The sequence below is a fragment of the Pan troglodytes genome, chromosome 17 (assembly GCF_028858775.2).
Source record: "Pan troglodytes isolate AG18354 chromosome 17, NHGRI_mPanTro3-v2.0_pri, whole genome shotgun sequence".
NCBI lineage: Eukaryota > Metazoa > Chordata > Mammalia > Primates > Hominidae > Pan > Pan troglodytes.
The window spans coordinates 4,479,177-4,506,294 of NC_072415.2; positions in this window are offsets into that span (position 1 = coordinate 4,479,177).

Below are 27,118 nucleotides of genomic sequence, written 5' to 3' on the forward strand. Positions count from 1 at the left end.
AAATGTATATTATATACTGTAAATAAAATATCAAAAAGGACAGTAAGTATATACTACACACCCTATGTAAAATATCAAAAACTTCACCAAATATATATTATATAATTTATATAAAATATCAAAAGGACACCAAATATATCTTATATACTGTATATAAGATATCAGAAAGTACAGTAAATATATTTCATATATTGTACATATAATATTAACTAAAAGTACACCAAATACATTTTATATACTGTAAATAATATATCAAATAGTACAGTAAATATATATGACATACTGTACATAAAATATCAAAAAGTACACCAAATATGTGTTATATATACTGTAAATAGACTATGAAAAACTACAGTAATTATATTTAATATACTGTACATAAAATATCAAAAATTACACCAAATGTATATTATATACTGTAAATAAAATATTAAAAAGGACAGTCAATATAGATGACACACCCTATGTAAAATATCAAAAACAACACCAAATATGTATTATATAATTTACATAAAATATCAAAAGGACACGAAATATATCTTATATACTGTACATAAAATATCAAAAATACAGTATATATATTTCATATATTGTACATATAATATTAACCGAAAGTACACCAAATACACTTTATATACTGTAAATAAATTATCAAAAAGTACAGTAAATATATATTACATACTGTACATAAAATATCAAAAAGTACACCAAATATGTGTTATATATACTGAAAATAAAGTATCAAATACTACAGTAATTATATTTAATATACTGTACATAAAATATCAAAAATTACACCAAACGTATATTATATACTGTAAATAAAATATCAAAAAGGACAGTAACTATATACTACACACCCTATGTAAAATATCAAAAACTTCACCAAATATATATTATATAATTTACATAAAATATCAAAAGGACACCAAATATATCTTATATACTGTACCTAAAATATCAAAAAGTACAGTAAATATATTTCATATATTGTACATATAATATTAACTGAAAGTACACCAAATACACTTTATATACTGTAAATAAATTATCAAAAAGTACAGTAAATATATATTACATACTGTACATAAAATATCAAAAAGTACACCAAATATGTGTTATATATACTGTAAATAAAGTATCAAATACTACAGTAATTATATTTAATATACTGTACATTAAATATCAAAAATTACACCAAACGTATATTATATACTGTAAATAAAATATCAAAAAGGACAGTAACTATATAGTACACACCCTATGTAAAATATCAAAAACTTCACCAAATATATATTATATAATTTACATAAAATATCAAAAGGACACCAAATATATCTTATATACTGTACATAAAATATCAAAAAGTACAGTAAATATATTTCATATATTGTACATATAATATTAACTGAAAGTACACCAAATACACTTTATATACTGTAAATAAATTATCAAAAAGTACAGTAAATATATATGACATACTGTACATAAAATATCAAAAAGTACACCAAATATGTGTTATATATACTGTAAATAAAGTATCAAATACTACAGTAATTATATTTAATATACTGTACATTAAATATCAAAAATTACACCAAACGTATATTATATACTGTAAATAAAATATCAAAAAGGACAGTAACTATATACTACACACCCTATGTAAAATATCAAAAACTTCACCAAATGTATATTATATAATTTATATAAAATATCAAAAGGACACCAAATATATCTTATATACTGTACATAAAATATCAAAAAGTACAGTAAATGTATTTCATATATTGTATATATAATATTAACTAAAAGTACACCAAATACATTTTATATACTGTAAATAAAATATCAAAAAGTACAGTAAATATATATGACATACTGTACATAAAATATCAAAAAGTACACCAAATATGTGTTGTATATACTGTAAATAGACTATCAAAAACTGCAGTAATTATATTTAATATACTGTACATAAAATATCAAAAATTACACCAAATGTATATTATATACTGTAAATAAAATATCAAAAAGGACAGTAAGTATATACTACACACCCTATGTAAAATATCAAAAACTTCACAAAATATATATTATATAATTTATATAAAATATCAAAAGGACACCAAATATATCTTATATACTGTATATAAAATATCAGAAAGTACAGTAAATATATTTCATATATTGTACATATAATATTAACTAAAAGTACACCAAATACATTTTATATACTGTAAATAAAATATCAAATAGTACAGTAAATATATATGACATACTGTACATAAAATATCAAAAAGTACACCAAATATGTGTTATATATACTGTAAATAGACTATAAAAAACTACAGTAATTATATTTAATATACTGTACATAAAATATCAAAAATTACACCAAATGTATATTATATACTGTAAATAAAATATTAAAAAGGACAGTCAATATAGATGACACACCCTATGTAAAATATCAAAAACAACACCAAATATGTATTATATAATTTACATAAAATATCAAAAGGACACGAAATATATCTTATATACTGTACATAAAATATCAAAAATACAGTATATATATTTCATATATTGTACATATAATATTAACCGAAAGTACACCAAATACACTTTATATACTGTAAATAAATTGTCAAAAAGTACAGTAAATATATATTACATACTGTACATAAAATATCAAAAAGTACACCAAATATGTGTTATATATACTGTAAATAAAGTATCAAATACTACAGTAATTATATTTAATATACTGTACATAAAATATCAAAAATTACACCAAACGTATATTTTATACTGTAAATAAAATATCAAAAAGGACAGTAACTATATAGTACACACCCTATGTAAAATATCAAAAACTTCACCAAATATATATTATATAATTTACATAAAATATCAAAAGGACACCAAATATATCTTATATACTGTACATAAAATATCAAAAAGTACAGTAAATATATTTCATATATTGTACATATAATATTAACTGAAAGTACACCAAATACACTTTATATACTGTAAATAAATTATCAAAAAGTACAGTAAATATATATGACATACTGTACATAAAATATCAAAAAGTACACCAAATATGTGTTATATATACTGTAAATAAAGTATCAAATACTACAGTAATTATATTTAATATACTGTACATTAAATATCAAAAATTACACCAAACGTATATTATATACTGTAAATAAAATATCAAAAAGGACAGTAACTATATACTACACACCCTATGTAAAATATCAAAAACTTCACCAAATATATATTATGTAATTTATATAAAATTTCAAAAGGACACCAAATATATCTTATATACTGTACATAAAATATCAAAAAGTACAGTAAATATATTTCATATATTGTACATATAATATTAACTAAAAGTACACCAAATACATTTCATATACTGTAAATAAAATATCAAAAAGTACAGTAAATATATATGACATACTGTACATAAAATATCAAAAAGTACACCAAATATGTGTTGTATATACTGTAAATAGACTATCAAAAACTGCAGTAATTATATTTAATATACTGTACATAAAATATCAAAAATTACACCAAATGTATATTATATACTGTAAATAAAATATCAAAAAGGACAGTAAGTATATACTACACACCCTATGTAAAATATCAAAAACTTCACAAAATATATATTATATAATTTATATAAAATATCAAAAGGACACCAAATATATCTTATATACTGTATATAAAATATCAGAAAGTACAGTAAATATATTTCATATATTGTACATATAATATTAACTAAAAGTACACCAAATACATTTTATATACTGTAAATAAAATATCAAATAGTACAGTATATATATATGACATACTGTACATAAAATATCAAAAAGTACACCAAATATGTGTTATATATACTGTAAATAGACTATAAAAAACTACAGTAATTATATTTAATATACTGTACATAAAATATCAAAAATTACACCAAATGTATATTATATACTGTAAATAAAATATTAAAAAGGACAGTCAATATAGATGACACACCCTATGTAAAATATCAAAAACAACACCAAATATGTATTATATAATTTACATAAAATATCAAAAGGACACGAAATATATCTTATACACTGTACATAAAATATCAAAAATACAGTATATATATTTCATATATTGTACATATAATATTAACTGAAAGTACACCAAATACACTTTATATACTGTAAATAAATTATCAAAAAGTACAGTAAATATATATTACATACTGTACATAAAATATCAAAAAGTACACCAAATATGTGTTATATATACTGTAAATAAAGTATCAAATACTACAGTAATTATATTTAATATACTGTACATAAAATATCAAAAATTACACCAAACGTATATTATATACTGTAAATAAAATATCAAAAAGGACAGTAACTATATACTACACACCCTATGTAAAATATCAAAAACTTCACCAAATATATATTATATAATTTACATAAAATATCAAAAGGACACCAAATATATCTTATATACTGTACATAAAATATCAAAAAGTACAGTAAATATATTTCATATATTGTACATATAATATTAACTGAAAGTACACCAAATACACTTTATATACTGTAAATAAATTATCAAAAAGTACAGTAAATATATATTACATACTGTACATAAAATATCAAAAAGTACACCAAATATGTGTTATATATACTGTAAATAAAGTATCAAATACTACAGTAATTATATTTAATATACTGTACATTAAATATCAAAAATTACACCAAACGTATATTATATACTGTAAATAAAATATCAAAAAGGACAGTAACTATATACTACACACCCTATGTAAAATATCAAAAACTTCACCAAATATATATTATGTAATTTATATAAAATATCAAAAGGACACCAAATATATCTTATATACTGTACATAAAATATCACAAAGTACAGTAAAAATATTTCATATATTTTACATATAATATTAACTGAAAGTACACCAAATACACTTTATATACTGTAAATAAATTATCAAAAAGTACAGTAAATATATATTACATACTGTACATAAAATATCAAAAAGTACACCAAATATGTGTTATATATACTGTAAATAAAGTATCAAATACTACAGTAATTATATTTAATATACTGTACATTAAATATCAAAAATTACACCAAACGTATATTATATACTGTAAATAAAATATCAAAAAGGACAGTAACTATATACTACACACCCTATGTAAAATATCAAAAACTTCACCAAATATATATTATATAATTTATATAAAATATCAAAAGGACACCAAATATATCTTATATACTGTATATAAAATATCAGAAAGTACAGTAAATATATTTCATATATTGTACATATAATATTAACTAAAAGTACACCAAATACATTTTATATAATGTAAATAAAATATCAAATAGTACAGTAAATATATATGACATACTGTACATAAAATATCAAAAAGTACACCAAATATGTGTTATATATACTGTAAATAGACTATGAAAAACTACAGTAATTATATTTAATATACTGTCCATAAAATATCAAAAATTACACCAAATGTATATTATATAGTGTAAATAAAATATTAAAAAGGACAGTCAATATAGATGACACACCCTATGTAAAATATCAAAAACAACACCAAATATGTATTATATAATTTACATAAAATATCAAAAGGACACGAAATATATCTTATATACTGTACATAAAATATCAAAAATACAGTATATATATTTCATATATTGTACATATAATATTAACCGAAAGTACACCAAATACACTTTATATACTGTAAATAAATTATCAAAAAGTACAGTAAATATATATTACATACTGTACATAAAATATCAAAAAGTACACCAAATATGTGTTATATATACTGTAAATAAAGTATCAAATACTACAGTAATTATATTTAATATACTGTACATAAAATATCAAAAATCACACCAAACGTATATTATATACTGTAAATAAAATATCAAAAAGGACAGTAACTATATACTACACACCCTATGTAAAATATCAAAAACTTCACCAAATATATATTATATAATTTACATAAAATATCAAAAGGACACCAAATATATCTTATATACTGTACATAAAATATCACAAAGTACAGTAAATATATTTCATATATTTTACATATAATATTAACTGAAAGTACATCAAATACACTTTATATACTGTAAATAAATTATCAAAAAGTACAGTAAATATATATTACATACTGTACATAAAATATCAAAAAGTACACCAAATATGTGTTATATATACTGTAAATAAAGTATCAAATACTACAGTAATTATATTTAATATACTGTACATTAAATATCAAAAATTACACCAAACGTATATTATATACTGTAAATAAAATATCAAAAAGGACAGTAACTATATACTACACACCCTATGTAAAATATCAAAAACTTCACCAAATATATATTATATAATTTATATAAAATATCAAAAGGACACCAAATATATCTTATATACTGTATATAAAATATCAGAAAGTACAGTAAATATATTTCATATATTGTACATATAATATTAACTAAAAGTACACCAAATACATTTTATATACTGTAAATAAAATATCAAATAGTACAGTAAATATATATGACATACTGTACATAAAATATCAAAAAGTACACCAAATATGTGTTATATATACTGTAAATAGACTATGAAAAACTACAGTAATTATATTTAATATACTGTACATAAAATATCAAAAATTACACCAAATGTATATTATATACTGTAAATAAAATATTAAAAAGGACAGTCAATATAGATGACACACCCTATGTAAAATATCAAAAACAACACCAAATATGTATTATATAATTTACATAAAATATCAAAAGGACACGAAATATATCTTATATACTGTACATAAAATATCAAAAATACAGTATATATATTTCATATATTGTACATATAATATTAACCGAAAGTACACCAAATACACTTTATATACTGTAAATAAATTATCAAAAAGTACAGTAAATATATATTACATACTGTACATAAAATATCAAAAAGTACACCAAATATGTGTTATATATACTGTAAATAAAGTATCAAATACTACAGTAATTATATTTAATATACTGTACATAAAATATCAAAAATTACACCAAACGTATATTACATACTGTAAATAAAATATCAAAAAGGACAGTAACTATATACTACACACCCTATGTAAAATATCAAAAACTTCACCAAATATATATTATATAATTTACATAAAATATCAAAAGGACACCAAATATATCTTATATACTGTACATAAAATATCACAAAGTACAGTAAATATATTTCATATATTTTACATTTAATATTAACTGAAAGTACACCAAATACACTTTATATACTGTAAATAAATTATCAAAAAGTACAGTAAATATATATGACATACTGTACATAAAATATCAAAAAGTACACCAAATATGTGTTATATATACTGTAAATAAAGTATCAAATACTACAGTAATTATATTTAATATACTGTACATTAAATATCAAAAATTACACCAAACGTATATTATATACTGTAAATAAAATATCAAAAAGGACAGTAACTATATACTACACACCCTATGTAAAATATCAAAAACTTCACCAAATATATATTATATAATTTATATAAAATATCAAAAGGACACCAAATATATCTTATATACTGTACATAAAATATCAGAAAGTACAGTAAATATATTTCATATATTGTACATATAATATTAACTAAAAGTACACCAAATACATTTTATATACTGTAAATAAAATATCAAAAAGTACAGTAAATATATATGACATACTGTACATAAAATATCAAAAAGTACACCAAATATGTGTTATATATACTGTAAATAGACTATCAAAAACTGCAGTAACTATATTTAATATACTGTACATAAAATATCAAAAATTACACCAAATGTATATTATATACTGTAAATAAAATATCAAAAAGGACAGTAAGTATATACTACACACCCTATGTAAAATATCAAAAACTTCACCAAATATATATTATATAATTTATATAAAATATCAAAAGGACACCAAATATATCTTATATACTGTATATAAGATATCAGAAAGTACAGTAAATATATTTCATATATTGTACATATAATATTAACTAAAAGTACACCAAATACATTTTATATACTGTAAATAATATATCAAATAGTACAGTAAATATATATGACATACTGTACATAAAATATCAAAAAGTACACCAAATATGTGTTATATATACTGTAAATAGACTATGAAAAACTACAGTAATTATATTTAATATACTGTACATAAAATATCAAAAATTACACCAAATGTATATTATATACTGTAAATAAAATATTAAAAAGGACAGTCAATATAGATGACACACCCTATGTAAAATATCAAAAACAACACCAAATATGTATTATATAATTTACATAAAATATCAAAAGGACACGAAATATATCTTATATACTGTACATAAAATATCAAAAATACAGTATATATATTTCATATATTGTACATATAATATTAACCGAAAGTACACCAAATACACTTTATATACTGTAAATAAATTATCAAAAAGTACAGTAAATATATATTACATACTGTACATAAAATATCAAAAAGTACACCAAATATGTGTTATATATACTGAAAATAAAGTATCAAATACTACAGTAATTATATTTAATATACTGTACATAAAATATCAAAAATTACACCAAACGTATATTATATACTGTAAATAAAATATCAAAAAGGACAGTAACTATATACTACACACCCTATGTAAAATATCAAAAACTTCACCAAATATATATTATATAATTTACATAAAATATCAAAAGGACACCAAATATATCTTATATACTGTACCTAAAATATCAAAAAGTACAGTAAATATATTTCATATATTGTACATATAATATTAACTGAAAGTACACCAAATACACTTTATATACTGTAAATAAATTATCAAAAAGTACAGTAAATATATATTACATACTGTACATAAAATATCAAAAAGTACACCAAATATGTGTTATATATACTGTAAATAAAGTATCAAATACTACAGTAATTATATTTAATATACTGTACATTAAATATCAAAAATTACACCAAACGTATATTATATACTGTAAATAAAATATCAAAAAGGACAGTAACTATATAGTACACACCCTATGTAAAATATCAAAAACTTCACCAAATATATATTATATAATTTACATAAAATATCAAAAGGACACCAAATATATCTTATATACTGTACATAAAATATCAAAAAGTACAGTAAATATATTTCATATATTGTACATATAATATTAACTGAAAGTACACCAAATACACTTTATATACTGTAAATAAATTATCAAAAAGTACAGTAAATATATATGACATACTGTACATAAAATATCAAAAAGTACACCAAATATGTGTTATATATACTGTAAATAAAGTATCAAATACTACAGTAATTATATTTAATATACTGTACATTAAATATCAAAAATTACACCAAACGTATATTATATACTGTAAATAAAATATCAAAAAGGACAGTAACTATATACTACACACCCTATGTAAAATATCAAAAACTTCACCAAATGTATATTATATAATTTATATAAAATATCAAAAGGACACCAAATATATCTTATATACTGTACATAAAATATCAAAAAGTACAGTAAATGTATTTCATATATTGTATATATAATATTAACTAAAAGTACACCAAATACATTTTATATACTGTAAATAAAATATCAAAAAGTACAGTAAATATATATGACATACTGTACATAAAATATCAAAAAGTACACCAAATATGTGTTGTATATACTGTAAATAGACTATCAAAAACTGCAGTAATTATATTTAATATACTGTACATAAAATATCAAAAATTACACCAAATGTATATTATATACTGTAAATAAAATATCAAAAAGGACAGTAAGTATATACTACACACCCTATGTAAAATATCAAAAACTTCACAAAATATATATTATATAATTTATATAAAATATCAAAAGGACACCAAATATATCTTATATACTGTATATAAAATATCAGAAAGTACAGTAAATATATTTCATATATTGTACATATAATATTAACTAAAAGTACACCAAATACATTTTATATACTGTAAATAAAATATCAAATAGTACAGTAAATATATATGACATACTGTACATAAAATATCAAAAAGTACACCAAATATGTGTTATATATACTGTAAATAGACTATAAAAAACTACAGTAATTATATTTAATATACTGTACATAAAATATCAAAAATTACACCAAATGTATATTATATACTGTAAATAAAATATTAAAAAGGACAGTCAATATAGATGACACACCCTATGTAAAATATCAAAAACAACACCAAATATGTATTATATAATTTACATAAAATATCAAAAGGACACGAAATATATCTTATATACTGTACATAAAATATCAAAAATACAGTATATATATTTCATATATTGTACATATAATATTAACCGAAAGTACACCAAATACACTTTATATACTGTAAATAAATTGTCAAAAAGTACAGTAAATATATATTACATACTGTACATAAAATATCAAAAAGTACACCAAATATGTGTTATATATACTGTAAATAAAGTATCAAATACTACAGTAATTATATTTAATATACTGTACATAAAATATCAAAAATTACACCAAACGTATATTATATACTGTAAATAAAATATCAAAAAGGACAGTAACTATATAGTACACACCCTATGTAAAATATCAAAAACTTCACCAAATATATATTATATAATTTACATAAAATATCAAAAGGACACCAAATATATCTTATATACTGTACATAAAATATCAAAAAGTACAGTAAATATATTTCATATATTGTACATATAATATTAACTGAAAGTACACCAAATACACTTTATATACTGTAAATAAATTCTCAAAAAGTACAGTAAATATATATGACATACTGTACATAAAATATCAAAAAGTACACCAAATATGTGTTATATATACTGTAAATAAAGTATCAAATACTACAGTAATTATATTTAATATACTGTACATTAAATATCAAAAATTACACCAAACGTATATTATATACTGTAAATAAAATATCAAAAAGGACAGTAACTATATACTACACACCCTATGTAAAATATCAAAAACTTCACCAAATATATATTATGTAATTTATATAAAATTTCAAAAGGACACCAAATATATCTTATATACTGTACATAAAATATCAAAAAGTACAGTAAATATATTTCATATATTGTACATATAATATTAACTAAAAGTACACCAAATACATTTCATATACTGTAAATAAAATATCAAAAAGTACAGTAAATATATATGACATACTGTACATAAAATATCAAAAAGTACACCAAATATGTGTTGTATATACTGTAAATAGACTATCAAAAACTGCAGTAATTATATTTAATATACTGTACATAAAATATCAAAAATTACACCAAATGTATATTATATACTGTAAATAAAATATCAAAAAGGACAGTAAGTATATACTACACACCCTATGTAAAATATCAAAAACTTCACAAAATATATATTATATAATTTATATAAAATATCAAAAGGACACCAAATATATCTTATATACTGTATATAAAATATCAGAAAGTACAGTAAATATATTTCATATATTGTACATATAATATTAACTAAAAGTACACCAAATACATTTTATATACTGTAAATAAAATATCAAATAGTACAGTATATATATATGACATACTGTACATAAAATATCAAAAAGTACACCAAATATGTGTTATATATACTGTAAATAGACTATAAAAAACTACAGTAATTATATTTAATATACTGTACATAAAATATCAAAAATTACACCAAATGTATATTATATACTGTAAATAAAATATTAAAAAGGACAGTCAATATAGATGACACACCCTATGTAAAATATCAAAAACAACACCAAATATGTATTATATAATTTATATAAAATATCAAAAGGACACGAAATATATCTTATACACTGTACATAAAATATCAAAAATACAGTATATATATTTCATATATTGTACATATAATATTAACCGAAAGTACACCAAATACACTTTATATACTGTAAATAAATTATCAAAAAGTACAGTAAATATATATTACATACTGTACATAAAATATCAAAAAGTACACCAAATATGTGTTATATATACTGTAAATAAAGTATCAAATACTACAGTAATTATATTTAATATACTGTACATAAAATATCAAAAATTACACCAAACGTATATTATATACTGTAAATAAAATATCAAAAAGGACAGTAACTATATACTACACACCCTATGTAAAATATCAAAAACTTCACCAAATATATATTATATAATTTACATAAAATATCAAAAGGACACCAAATATATCTTATATACTGTACATAAAATATCAAAAAGTACAGTAAATATATTTCATATATTGTACATATAATATTAACTGAAAGTACACCAAATACACTTTATATACTGTAAATAAATTATCAAAAAGTACAGTAAATATATATTACATACTGTACATAAAATATCAAAAAGTACACCAAATATGTGTTATATATACTGTAAATAAAGTATCAAATACTACAGTAATTATATTTAATATACTGTACATTAAATATCAAAAATTACACCAAACGTATATTATATACTGTAAATAAAATATCAAAAAGGACAGTAACTATATACTACACACCCTATGTAAAATATCAAAAACTTCACCAAATATATATTATGTAATTTATATAAAATATCAAAAGGACACCAAATATATCTTATATACTGTACATAAAATATCAAAAAGTACAGTAAATATATTTCATATATTGTACATATAATATTAACTGAAAGTACACCAAATACACTTTATATACTGTAAATAAATTATCAAAAAGTACAGTAAATATATATTACATACTGTACATAAAATATCAAAAAGTACACCAAATATGTGTTATATATACTGTAAATAAAGTATCAAATACTACAGTAATTATATTTAATATACTGTACATTAAATATCAAAAATTACACCAAACGTATATTATATACTGTAAATAAAATATCAAAAAGGACAGTAACTATATACTACACACCCTATGTAAAATATCAAAAACTTCACCAAATATATATTATGTAATTTATATAAAATATCAAAAGGACACCAAATATATCTTATATACTGTACATAAAATATCACAAAGTACAGTAAAAATATTTCATATATTTTACATATAATATTAACTGAAAGTACACCAAATACACTTTATATACTGTAAATAAATTATCAAAAAGTACAGTAAATATATATTACATACTGTACATAAAATATCAAAAAGTACACCAAATATGTGTTATATATACTGTAAATAAAGTATCAAATACTACAGTAATTATATTTAATATACTGTACATTAAATATCAAAAATTACACCAAACGTATATTATATACTGTAAATAAAATATCAAAAAGGACAGTAACTATATACTACACACCCTATGTAAAATATCAAAAACTTCACCAAATATATATTATATAATTTATATAAAATATCAAAAGGACACCAAATATATCTTATATACTGTATATAAAATATCAGAAAGTACAGTAAATATATTTCATATATTGTACATATAATATTAACTAAAAGTACACCAAATACATTTTATATACTGTAAATAAAATATCAAATAGTACAGTAAATATATATGACATACTGTACATAAAATATCAAAAAGTTCACCAAATATGTGTTATATATACTGTAAATAGACTATGAAAAACTGCAGTAATTATATTTAATATACTGTCCATAAAATATCAAAAATTACACCAAATGTATATTATATACTGTAAATAAAATATTAAAAAGGACAGTCAATATAGATGACACACCCTATGTAAAATATCAAAAACAACACCAAATATGTATTATATAATTTACATAAAATATCAAAAGGACACGAAATATATCTTATATACTGTACATAAAATATCAAAAATACAGTATATATATTTCATATATTGTACATATAATATTAACCGAAAGTACACCAAATACACTTTATATACTGTAAATAAATTATCAAAAAGTACAGTAAATATATATTACATACTGTACATAAAATATCAAAAAGTACACCAAATATGTGTTATATATACTGTAAATAAAGTATCAAATACTACAGTAATTATATTTAATATACTGTACATAAAATATCAAAAATTACACCAAACGTATATTATATACTGTAAATAAAATATCAAAAAGGACAGTAACTATATACTACACACCCTATGTAAAATATCAAAAACTTCACCAAATATATATTATATAATTTACATAAAATATCAAAAGGACACCAAATATATCTTATATACTGTACATAAAATATCACAAAGTACAGTAAATATATTTCATATATTTTACATTTAATATTAACTGAAAGTACACCAAATACACTTTATATACTGTAAATAAATTATCAAAAAGTACAGTAAATATATATTACATACTGTACATAAAATATCAAAAAGTACACCAAATATGTGTTATATATACTGTAAATAAAGTATCAAATACTACAGTAATTATATTTAATATACTGTACATTAAATATCAAAAATTACACCAAACGTATATTATATACTGTAAATAAAATATCAAAAAGGACAGTAACTATATACTACACACCCTATGTAAAATATCAAAAACTTCACCAAATATATATTATATAATTTATATAAAATATCAAAAGGACACCAAATATATCTTATATACTGTACATAAAATATCAGAAAGTACAGTAAATATATTTCATATATTGTACATATAATATTAACTAAAAGTACACCAAATACATTTTATATACTGTAAATAAAATATCAAAAAGTACAGTAAATATATATGACATACTGTACATAAAATATCAAAAAGAACACCAAATATGTGTTATATATACTGTAAATAGACTATCAAAAACTGCAGTAACTATATTTAATATACTGTACATAAAATATCAAAAATTACACCAAATGTATATTATATACTGTAAATAAAATATCAAAAAGGACAGTAAGTATATACTACACACCCTATGTAAAATATCAAAAACTTCACCAAATATATATTATATAATTTATATAAAATATCAAAAGGACACCAAATATATCTTATATACTGTATATAAGATATCAGAAAGTACAGTAAATATATTTCATATATTGTACATATAATATTAACTAAAAGTACACCAAATACATTTTATATACTGTAAATAATATATCAAATAGTACAGTAAATATATATGACATACTGTACATAAAATATCAAAAAGTACACCAAATATGTGTTATATATACTGTAAATAGACTATGAAAAACTACAGTAATTATATTTAATATACTGTACATAAAATATCAAAAATTACACCAAATGTAAATTATATACTGTAAATAAAATATTAAAAAGGACAGTCAATATAGATGACACACCCTATGTAAAATATCAAAAACAACAACAAATATGTATTATATAATTTACATAAAATATCAAAAGGACACGAAATATATCTTATATACTGTACATAAAATATCAAAAATACAGTATATATATTTCATATATTGTACATATAATATTAACCGAAAGTACACCAAATACACTTTATATACTGTAAATAAATTATCAAAAAGTACAGTAAATATATATTACATACTGTACATAAAATATCAAAAAGTACACCAAATATGTGTTATATATACTGAAAATAAAGTATCAAATACTACAGTAATTATATTTAATATACTGTACATAAAATATCAAAAATTACACCAAACGTATATTATATACTGTAAATAAAATATCAAAAAGGACAGTAAGTATATACTACACACCCTATGTAAAATATCAAAAACTTCACCAAATATATATTATATAATTTATATAAAATATCAAAAGGACACCAAATATATCTTATATACTGTATATAAAATATCAGAAAGTAGAGTAAATATATTTCATATATTGTACATATAATATTAACTAAAAGTACACCAAATACATTTTATATACTGTAAATAAAATATCAAATAGTACAGTAAATATATATGACATACTGTACATAAAATATCAAAAAGTACACCAAATATGTGTTATATATACTGTAAATAGACTATCAAAAACTACAGTAATTATATTTAATATACTGTACATAAAATATCAAAAATTACACCAAATGTATATTATATACTGTAAATAAAATATTAAAAAGGACAGTCAATATAGATGACACACCCTATGTAAAATATCAAAAACAACACCAAATATGTATTATATAATTTACATAAAATATCAAAAGGACACGAAATATATCTTATATACTGTACATAAAATATCAAAAATACAGTATATATATTTCATATATTGTACATATAATATTAACCGAAAGTACACCAAATACACTTTATATACTGTAAATAAATTGTCAAAAAGTACAGTAAATATATATTACATACTGTACATAAAATATCAAAAAGTACACCAAATATGTGTTATATATACTGTAAATAAAGTATCAAATACTACAGTAATTATATTTAATATACTGTACATAAAATATCAAAAATTACACCAAACGTATATTATATACTGTAAATAAAATATCAAAAAGGACAGTAACTATATAGTACACACCCTATGTAAAATATCAAAAACTTCACCAAATATATATTATATAATTTACATAAAATATCAAAAGGACACCAAATATATCTTATATACTGTACATAAAATATCAAAAAGTACAGTAAATATATTTCATATATTGTACATATAATATTAACTGAAAGTACACCAAATACACTTTATATACTGTAAATAAATTCTCAAAAAGTACAGTAAATATATATGACATACTGTACATAAAATATCAAAAAGTACACCAAATATGTGTTATATATACTGTAAATAAAGTATCAAATACTACAGTAATTATATTTAATATACTGTACATTAAATATCAAAAATTACAACAAACGTATATTATATACTGTAAATAAAATATCAAAAAGGACAGTAACTATATACTACACACCCTATGTAAAATATCAAAAACTTCACCAAATATATATTATGTAATTTATATAAAATTTCAAAAGGACACCAAATATATCTTATATACTGTACATAAAATATCAAAAAGTACAGTAAATATATTTCATATATTGTACATATAATATTAACTAAAAGTACACCAAATACATTTCATATACTGTAAATAAAATATCAAAAAGTACAGTAAATATATATGACATACTGTACATAAAATATCAAAAAGTACACCAAATATGTGTTGTATATACTCTAAATAGACTATCAAAAACTGCAGTAATTATATTTAATATACTGTACATAAAATATCAAAAATTACACCAAATGTATATTATATACTGTAAATAAAATATCAAAAAGGACAGTAAGTATATACTACACACCCTATGTAAAATATCAAAAACTTCACAAAATATATATTATATAATTTATATAAAATATCAAAAGGACACCAAATATATCTTATATACTGTATATAAAATATCAGAAAGTACAGTAAATATATTTCATATATTGTACATATAATATTAACTAAAAGTACACCAAATACATTTTATATACTGTAAATAAAATATCAAATAGTACAGTATATATATGACATACTGTACATAAAATATCAAAAAGTACACCAAATATGTGTTATATATACTGTAAATAGACTATAAAAAACTACAGTAATTATATTTAATATACTGTACATAAAATATCAAAAATTACACCAAATGTATATTATATACTGTAAATAAAATATTAAAAAGGACAGTCAATATAGATGACACACCCTATGTAAAATATCAAAAACAACACCAAATATGTATTATATAATTTACATAAAATATCAAAAGGACACGAAATATATCTTATACACTGTACATAAAATATCAAAAATACAGTATATATATTTCATATATTGTACATATAATATTAACCGAAAGTACACCAAATACACTTTATATACTGTAAATAAATTATCAAAAAGTACAGTAAATATATATTACATACTGTACATAAAATATCAAAAAGTACACCAAATATGTGTTATATATACTGTAAATAAAGTATCAAATACTACAGTAATTATATTTAATATACTGTACATAAAATATCAAAAATTACACCAAACGTATATTATATACTGTAAATAAAATATCAAAAAGGACAGTAACTATATACTACACACCCTATGTAAAATATCAAAAACTTCACCAAATATATATTATATAATTTACATAATATATCAAAAGGACACCAAATATATCTTATATACTGTACATAAAATATCAAAAAGTACAGTAAATATATTTCATATATTGTACATATAATATTAACTGAAAGTACACCAAATACACTTTATATACTGTAAATAAATTATCAAAAAGTACAGTAAATATATATTACATACTGTACATAAAATATCAAAAAGTACACCAAATATGTGTTATATATACTGTAAATAAAGTATCAAATACTACAGTAATTATATTTAATATACTGTACATTAAATATCAAAAATTACACCAAACGTATATTATATACTGTAAATAAAATATCAAAAAGGACAGTAACTATATACTACACACCCTATGTAAAATATCAAAAACTTCACCAAATATATATTATGTAATTTATATAAAATATCAAAAGGACACCAAATATATCTTATATACTGTACATAAAATATCACAAAGTACAGTAAAAATATTTCATATATTTTACATATAATATTAACTGAAAGTACACCAAATACACTTTATATACTGTAAATAAATTATCAAAAAGTACAGTAAATATATATTACATACTGTACATAAAATATCAAAAAGTACACCAAATATGTGTTATATATACTGTAAATAGACTATCAAAAACTGCAGTAACTATATTTAATATACTGTACATAAAATATCAAAAATTACACCAAATGTATATTATATACTGTAAATAAAATATCAAAAAGGACAGTAAGTATATACTACACACCCTATGTAAAATATCAAAAACTTCACCAAATATATATTATATAATTTATATAAAATATCAAAAGGACACCAAATATATCTTATATACTGTATATAAGATATCAGAAAGTACAGTAAATATATTTCATATATTGTACATATAATATTAACTAAAAGTACACCAAATACATTTTATATACTGTAAATAATATATCAAATAGTACAGTAAATATATATGACATACTGTACATAAAATATCAAAAAGTACACCAAATATGTGTTATATATACTGTAAATAGACTATGAAAAACTACAGTAATTATATTTAATATACTGTACATAAAATATCAAAAATTACACCAAATGTATATTATATACTGTAAATAAAATATTAAAAAGGACAGTCAATATAGATGACACACCCTATGTAAAATATCAAAAACAACACCAAATATGTATTATATAATTTACATAAAATATCAAAAGGACACGAAATATATCTTATATACTGTACATAAAATATCAAAAATACAGTATATATATTTCATATATTGTACATATAATATTAACCGAAAGTACACCAAATACACTTTATATACTGTAAATAAATTATCAAAAAGTACAGTAAATATATATTACATACTGTACATAAAATATCAAAAAGTACACCAAATATGTGTTATATATACTGAAAATAAAGTATCAAATACTACAGTAATTATATTTAATATACTGTACATAAAATATCAAAAATTACACCAAACGTATATTATATACTGTAAATAAAATATCAAAAAGGACAGTAACTATATACTACACACCCTATGTAAAATATCAAAAACTTCACCAAATATATATTATATAATTTACATAAAATATCAAAAGGACACCAAATATATCTTATATACTGTACATAAAAAATCAAAAAGTACAGTAAATATATTTCATATATTGTACATATAATATTAACTGAAAGTACACCAAATACACTTTATATACTGTAAATAAATTATCAAAAAGTACAGTAAATATATATGACATACTGTACAAAAAATATCAAAAAGTACACCAAATACGTGTTATATATACTGTAAATAAAGTATCAAATACTACAGTAATTATATTTAATATACTGTACATTAAATATCAAAAATTACACCAAACGTATATTATATACTGTAAATAAAATATCAAAAAGGACAGTAACTATATACTACACACCCTATGTAAAATATCAAAAACTTCACCAAATATATATTATGTAATTTATATAAAATATCAAAAGGACACCAAATATATCTTATATACTGTACATAAAATATCAAAAAGTACAGTAAATATATTTCATATATTGTACATATAATATTAACTAAAAGTACACCAAATACATTTTATATACTGTAAATAAAATATCAAAAAGTACAGTAAATATATATGACATACTGTACATAAAATATCAAAAAGTACACCAAATATGTGTTGTATATACTGCAAATAGACTATCAAAAACTGCAGTAATTATATTTAATATACTGTACATAAAATATCAAAAATTACACCAAATGTATATTATATACTGTAAATAAAATATTAAAAAGGACAGTCAATATAGATGACACACCCTATGTAAAATATCAAAAACAACACCAAATATGTATTATATAATTTACATAAAATATCAAAAGGACACGAAATATATCTTATATACTGTACATAAAATATCAAAAATACAGTATATATATTTCATATATTGTACATATAATATTAACCGAAAGTACACCAAATACACTTTATATACTGTAAATAAATTATCAAAAAGTACAGTAAATATATATTACATACTGTACATAAAATATCAAAAAGTACACCAAATATGTGTTATATATACTGTAAATAAAGTATCAAATACTACAGTAATTATATTTAATATACTGTACATAAAATATCAAAAATTACACCAAACGTATATTATATACTGTAAATAAAATATCAAAAAGGACAGTAACTATATACTACACACCCTATGTAAAATATCAAAAACTTCACCAAATATATATTATATAATTTACATAATATATCAAAAGGACACCAAATATATCTTATATACTGTACATAAAATATCAAAAAGTACAGTAAATATATTTCATATATTGTACATATAATATTAACTGAAAGTACACCAAATACACTTTATATACTGTAAATAAATTATCAAAAAGTACAGTAAATATATATTACATACTGTACATAAAATATCAAAAAGTACACCAAATATGTGTTATATATACTGTAAATAAAGTATCAAATACTACAGTAATTATATTTAATATACTGTACATTAAATATCAAAAATTACACCAAACGTATATTATATACTGTAAATAAAATATCAAAAAGGACAGTAACTATATACTACACACCCTATGTAAAATATCAAAAACTTCACCAAATATATATTATGTAATTTATATAAAATATCAAAAGGACACCAAATATATCTTATATACTGTACATAAAATATCACAAAGTACAGTAAAAATATTTCATATATTTTACATATAATATTAACTGAAAGTACACCAAATACACTTTATATACTGTAAATAAATTATCAAAAAGTACAGTAAATATATATTACATACTGTACATAAAATATCAAAAAGTACACCAAATATGTGTTATATATACTGTAAATAGACTATCAAAAACTGCAGTAACTATATTTAATATACTGTACATAAAATATCAAAAATTACACCAAATGTATATTATATACTGTAAATAAAATATCAAAAAGGACAGTAAGTATATACTACACACCCTATGTAAAATATCAAAAACTTCACCAAATATATATTATATAATTTATATAAAATATCAAAAGGACACCAAATATATCTTATATACTGTATATAAGATATCAGAAAGTACAGTAAATATATTTCATATATTGTACATATAATATTAACTAAAAGTACACCAAATACATTTTATATACTGTAAATAATATATCAAATAGTACAGTAAATATATATGACATACTGTACATAAAATATCAAAAAGTACACCAAATATGTGTTATATATACTGTAAATAGACTATGAAAAACTACAGTAATTATATTTAATATACTGTACATAAAATATCAAAAATTACACCAAATGTATATTATATACTGTAAATAAAATATTAAAAAGGACAGTCAATATAGATGACACACCCTATGTAAAATATCAAAAACAACACCAAATATGTATTATATAATTTACATAAAATATCAAAAGGACACGAAATATATCTTATATACTGTACATAAAATATCAAAAATACAGTATATATATTTCATATATTGTACATATAATATTAACCGAAAGTACACCAAATACACTTTATATACAGTAAATAAATTATCAAAAAGTACAGTAAATATATATTACATACTGTACATAAAATATCAAAAAGTACACCAAATATGTGTTATATATACTGAAAATAAAGTATCAAATACTACAGTAATTATATTTAATATACTGTACATAAAATATCAAAAATTACACCAAACGTATATTATATACTGTAAATAAAATATCAAAAAGGACAGTAACTATATACTACACACCCTATGTAAAATATCAAAAACTTCACCAAATATATATTATATAATTTACATAAAATATCAAAAGGACACCAAATATATCTTATATACTGTACATAAAAAATCAAAAAGTACAGTAAATATATTTCATATATTGTACATATAATATTAACTGAAAGTACACCAAATACACTTTATATACTGTAAATAAATTATCAAAAAGTACAGTAAATATATATGACATACTGTACAAAAAATATCAAAAAGTACACCAAATACGTGTTATATATACTGTAAATAAAGTATCAAATACTACAGTAATTATATTTAATATACTGTACATTAAATATCAAAAATTACACCAAACGTATATTATATACTGTAAATAAAATATCAAAAAGGACAGTAACTATATACTACACACCCTATGTAAAATATCAAAAACTTCACCAAATATATATTATGTAATTTATATAAAATATCAAAAGGACACCAAATATATCTTATATACTGTACATAAAATATCAAAAAGTACAGTAAATATATTTCATATATTGTACATATAATATTAACTAAAAGTACACCAAATACATTTTATATACTGTAAATAAAATATCAAAAAGTACAGTAAATATATATGACATACTGTACATAAAATATCAAAAAGTACACCAAATATGTGTTGTATATACTGCAAATAGACTATCAAAAACTGCAGTAATTATATTTAATATACTGTACATAAAATATCAAAAATTACACCAAATGTATATTATATACTGTAAATAAAATATCAAAAAGGACAGTAAGTATATAGTACACACCCTATGTAAAATATCAAAAACTTCACAAAATATATATTATATAATTTATATAAAATATCAAAAGGACACCAAATATATCTTATATACTGTATATAAAATATCAGAAAGTACAGTAAATATATTTCATATATTGTACATATAATATTAACTAAAAGTACACCAAATACATTTTATATACTGTAAATAAAATATCAAATAGTACAGTAAATATATATGACATACTGTACATAAAATATCAAAAAGTACACCAAATATGTGTTATATATACTGTAAATAGACTATGAAAAACTACAGTAATTATATTTAATATACTGTACATAAAATATCAAAAATTACACCAAATGTATATTATATACTGTAAATAAAATATTAAAAAGGACAGTCAATATAGATGACACACCCTATGTAAAATATCAAAAACAACACCAAATATGTATTATATAATTTACATAAAATATCAAAAGGACACGAAATATATCTTATATACTGTACATAAAATATCAAAAATACAGTATATATATTTCATATATTGTACATATAATATTAACCGAAAGTACACCAAATACACTTTATATACTGTAAATAAATTATCAAAAAGTACAGTAAATATATATTACATACTGTACATAAAATATCAAAAAGTACACCAAATATGTGTTATATATACTGTAAATAAAGTATCAAATACTACAGTAATTATATTTAATATACTGTACATAAAATATCAAAAATTACACCAAACGTATATTATATACTGTAAATAAAATATCAAAAAGGACAGTAACTATATACTACACACCCTATGTAAAATATCAAAAACTTCACCAAATATATATTATATAATTTACATAAAATATCAAAAGGACACCAAATATATCTTATATACTGTACATAAAATATCAAAAAGTACAGTAAATATATTTCATATATTTTACATTTAATATTAACTGAAAGTACACCAAATACACTTTATATACTGTAAATAAATTATCAAAAAGTACAGTAAATATATATTACATACTGTACATAAAATATCAAAAAGTACACCAAATATGTGTTATATATACTGTAAATAAAGTATCAAATACTACAGTAATTATATTTAATATACTGTACATTAAATATCAAAAATTACACCAAACGTATATTATATACTGTAAATAAAATATCAAAAAGGACAGTAACTATATACTACACACCCTATGTAAAATATCAAAAACTTCACCAAATATATATTATATAATTTATATAAAATATCAAAAGGACACCAAATATATCTTATATACTGTACATAAAATATCAGAAAGTACAGTAAATATATTTCATATATTGTACATATAATATTAACTAAAAGTACACCAAATACATTTTATATACTGTAAATAAAATATCAAAAAGTACAGTAAATATATATGACATACTGTACATAAAATATCAAAAAGTACACCAAATATGTGGTTTATATACTGTAAATAAAGTATCAAATACTACAGTAATTATATTTAATATACTGTACATTAAATATCAAAAATTACACCAAACGTATATTATATACTGTAAATAAAATATCAAAAAGGACAGTAACTATATACTACACCCCCTATGTAAAATATGAAAAACTTCACCAAATATATATTATATAATTTGTATAAAATATCAAACGGACACCAAATATATCTTATATACTGTATATAAAATATCAGAAGGTACAGTAAATATATTTCATATATTGTACATATAATATTAACTAAAAGTACACCAAATACATTTTATATACTGTAAATAAAATATAAAACAGTACAGTAAATATATATGACATACTGTACATAAAATATCAAAAAGTACACCAAATATGTGTTATATATACTGTAAATAGACTATGAAAAACTACAGTAATTATATTTAATATACTGTACATAAAATATCAAAAATTACACCAAATGTATATTATATACTGTAAATAAAATATAAAAAAGGACAGTCAATATATATGACACACCCTATGTAAAATATCAAAAACAACACCAAATATGTATTATATAATTTACATAAAATATCAAAAGGATACGAAATATATCTTATATACTGTACATAAAATATCAAAAATACAGTAAATATATTTCATATATTGTACATATAATATTAACCGAAAGTACCCCAAATACACTTTATATACTGTAAATAAATTATCAAAAAGTACAGTAAATATATATTACATACTGTACATAAAATATCAAAAAGTACACCAAATATGTGTTATATATACTGTAAATAAAGTATCAAATACTACAGTAATTATATTTAATATACTGTACATAAAATATCAAAAATTACACCAAACGTATATTATATACTGTAAATAAAATATCAAAAAGGACAGTAACTATATACTACACACCCTATGTAAAATATCAAAAACTTCACCAAATATATATTATATAATTTACATAAAATATCAAAAGGACACCAAATATATCTTATATACTGTACATAAAATATCAAAAATACAGTAAACATATTTCATATATTGTACATATAATATTAACTGAAAGTACACCAAATACTCTTTATATACTGTAAATAAATTATCAAAAAGTACAGTAAATATATATGACATACTGTACATAAAATATCAAAAAGTACACCAAATATGTGTTATATATACTGTAAATAAAGTATCAAATACTTCAGTAATTATATTTAATATACTGTACATAAAATATCAAAAATTACACCAAATGTATATTATATACTGTAAATAAAATATCAAAAAGGACAGTAAGTATATACTACACACCCTATGTAAAATATCAAAAACTTCACAAAATATATATTATATAATTTATATAAAATATCAAAAGGACACCAAATATATCTTATATACTGTATATAAAATATCAGAAAGTACAGTAAATATATTTCATATATTGTACATATAATATTAACTAAAAGTACACCAAATACATTTTATATACTGTAAATAAAATATCAAATAGTACAGTAAATATATATGACATACTGTACATAAAATATCAAAAAGTACACCAAATATGTGTTATATATACTGTAAATAGACTATAAAAAACTACAGTAATTATATTTAATATACTGTACATAAAATATCAAAAATTACACCAAATGTATATTATATACTGTAAATAAAATATTAAAAAGGACAGTCAATATAGATGACACACCCTATGTAAAATATCAAAAACAACACCAAATATGTATTATATAATTTACATAAAATATCAAAAGGACACGAAATATATCTTATATACTCTACATAAAATATCAAAAATACAGTATATATATTTCATATATTGTACATATAATATTAACCGAAAGTACACCAAATACACTTTATATACTGTAAATAAATTATCAAAAAGTACAGTAAATATATATTACATACTGTACATAAAATATCAAAAAGTACACCAAATATGTGTTGTATATACTGTAAATAGA